Below are 3,411 nucleotides of genomic sequence, written 5' to 3' on the forward strand. Positions count from 1 at the left end.
GAATAGAAGGAAATAACAATTCATAAAGTTGGAATGTTCGGATATATGATATATCCACTTGCCAAGCTTTTATTGCATTTCAACTAGTGTAAAAGGCACACTATAAATTATAAGATATGAAGTAGTAATAGAGTATTGACTATTCATATATGATAATCACATTAAAATGAACTGGATTGACATGGTATTCGCCCCTAGTTACTTATATGAGGTGACGTCTCAAAGTGACTAGAGTGTGATGTGATTGATGGCAAGTTCAAGTGCCATAGAGTCATATGGGATGACTAGTCGATCACATAGATAGACTGTATGAGACACTCTGTCGAGCAGTGACCGCTTATAGAGTTCTGGTAATTCATAAAGCCTGGTCGTGGCAAGAGCTGCTATAGTATTCTTAGGCGTCAATTCTTTTGACTAGAGACTATTCGCCCCAAGTTGGCACAATTTCTGATTAGCTTTGATTTATGCTCTACGACTGTAAAAAATGAGGTCAAATGGGTATATTTTTGGTTAAGATGAATTGTGGCTAAACAAAGGGAATAGTGCAATAGGAATTGTCCACCCCCTTGTCAGGATTGTTATAAATCTCAAGGCCACTCGAGGAATAGTGAACTGGAAATGTGTGGCCACGCTCGAAAAGTATCTATGGTAGATAATTCCAGTCAGACAGTTACACTCCAGATCGAGAAAACCACTCAAGATATGATCAAGTCCAAGTACGACCTGCGAGACACCTTGCATTGAGTGGGAGATTGTGATAGGACAAGAGAATTGGTGACGCACACTTGTCTCGGACAAGTGGGAGATTGTTGGAATATGTGTCCTCAACAATAGTGATATCACATGTTTAAATCTCATATTAAAAATACGTAAGGGATGATTCATTTATATAGTCAACTGATCAACATTAATCGGTAACGATTAGCTTACTAGAATTTGACGTTACTGTCGTAGGACGGTGGTGGTCAGTTGATCCCTTATGGTCACACCTAAAGGATGATGCCCGTATCAGTAAAGTTGATTAATTGTATGACGATACAAGTTAATCAATTCCTTAAAATTGAACAGTTCAATTGTAAGAGAGAATATTTATATCTTATTGTAATGGGATTAAATAAGCTTTATTTTAGTAATTGAAATACTTTATTACTAAAATTGTTTATTGTTTGTGAAACAATAGAGATAAGAATGAGTGGTTAATTATAATTACAAGATGTTGTGAATTATAATTATATGACCCATTTTATTTATGTGATCAAGTATCACTAGTCAATTTGTTGTATGTAATTTAATTAATTTATAAAATTGATATTTATTTGATAAATATGCATTAAATTAATTAATAACATGTAACATATTGTGTGACAAATAACAAATTGACAAAATAAAAGGGTCGTCCATTTTATGTATGTGGACCGAAAAATTGAGGATGATAGGTGTTAGTGGGTGAATTATTTTATGAGATAAAATAAGTTAATTATGCCTAAGCTACACTATTCTTACAAGCCTATATTTTGAGTAAGAGAAAAAGGCAAAAGAACATGTCATTTTGACCTCTTCTACCCGGCTCCATCTCCTCTATAATGAAAGTTTGTTCTCATTTTTCCACTACTACACACAACATATTCATTCTTCTCATGCATATTCATTCATACACATGCATACCTCTCTCATACTTTGTTTTATCTTTCTCAAAAACTAGAGAAATGATAATCTAAATTGTTCAATCACATTACTAATATTATTAATGTAATATATGAGTATTAGTAATCAATTTTAAGGTGTACTACTAAATAAATATCTAGTTAATATTATTTAGTAGAGATAAGGGCTAATCTTGGGTGCAATCAAGAGGAGAATCTCTACATTGGGATTTTCCAGGATCATCCTAATACTCATCATAGCTCAAGAACAACTGAAGGTAGGAGACCTTACTTGTGCCCATAAATCCGAAAATTACAATGTAAGGGACATTGTTTTTCTTATTAATCTCTTATTTTGTTATGCATGCACTAGATCTAAAGAACACAAATTAAGAAGTTAATTAGTTCACTATTCGAAGAGTCTAATAATAGGTATATGAACCTAACAGTTATCAAACCAATCAAACAAACCAATCATAATCGACCTTGATAGATTTCTATTCATATCATTTCATAACGCAATTCTCGTCTCCTTGTGTTCGACCCCTTGTACTTCATTCATTTGTGTCTAGTGAATTTTATCTTTGATTAGGTGTGCGACAAGTTTATCAAATTTTGGCGCCGTTGTCGGGGAGCACGGTTTTATTGCATTTAGAATTGTTGATTTCTATCTTGTTTTCTTTTGTCTTGAAGAACTCTTGTTCCTTGAGACTGTTGCTTACAAGTTTTTTGAGATTTTTGTCTTATGCCCAGGTCTTCTCACATTGGAGAATTGTTTCCACCTAATTCCGAGTCCGAGAAAACCTTGCGTAGAAGACGGCGTTTTTTGAAAGAAATTAAAAAGGCCGCTTCTCCCGTGAAAATTGAAAGTGCAAGAAAGTATAACTTAGACGATCTTCAAGCTTTTGAAGAGGAGGAAGTTTCTAGTTCATCATCTCCACCACCACCATCATCTCCAATAAAAAAGATGGTGAAACTATCCGATCATTTCAAGCCCACCGCGGCTATGCTTCCGGCGGGTATCACTGCTCATCAAACTACCGCCCCGGAGTTCGAGATCAAACCGGCTTTTATTAGCCTTGTGGAAAGGAAGAAATTTGGGAGAAGTCCTTTGGAGGATCCAAATTTGCATGTTCAAAATTTTTGTGACTATTGCTCCATGATTAGGCAAACGGGAGTCAGTCAAGCTCAAATAAGGGAGATACTTTTCCCTTTCTCTTTGAAGGACAAGGCAAAACTATGGATTAATAATCTTGATCTCACTGCCATGGGAATCATCAATTGGGAAACTTAGGCTCTTGCTTTCTATCAAAAGTTTTTCCCACCGGAGAAAACTCAAACTTTGTGGAGCCAAATCACGGGATTCCGTCAACAAGCACTTGAGAGCTTATATGAAGATTGGGAAAGGTACGAGGAGTTTCAAAGGAAATGCCCACATAATGGTTTGGATGCTTGGTTCCTCGCTATAACGTTCTACGATGGATGTTGTGCCGAGTCCTGAAGAATTATTGATTCCGCCATCAATGGGCGGTTTGATCAAATTGACACATATATTGCTCATGCCCCAATTTAATCCATGGTGATTCATGATGCCCAATATGTCAATTCCCGGATTGCACCAACCAAAGATAAAGAGGAAGCTTCTGATACTTCCATTTTGAAGGCTCAAAACTTATTGTTCCAACAAAAATTGGAGACTCAAAATGCGGCTTCCTCTCTTCAACAAGTCAATGTCATGTCTTTTACTAGCCAAATTGTTGTGTGCGAA

At 35.9% G+C, this 3,411-nt stretch overlaps 1 pseudogene; it reads right to left on the bottom strand.

Annotated features, from left to right (window-relative positions):
- Positions 1-2,974: 2,974 nt before the first annotated feature.
- LOC141635888 (small nucleolar RNA R71) lies at positions 2,975-3,089 on the bottom strand (annotated as a pseudogene).
- Between the last annotated feature and the right edge of the window lie 322 nt (positions 3,090-3,411).

This window comes from Silene latifolia, chromosome Y, assembly GCF_048544455.1.
Source record: "Silene latifolia isolate original U9 population chromosome Y, ASM4854445v1, whole genome shotgun sequence".
Taxonomy (NCBI): Eukaryota; Viridiplantae; Streptophyta; class Magnoliopsida; order Caryophyllales; family Caryophyllaceae; genus Silene; species Silene latifolia.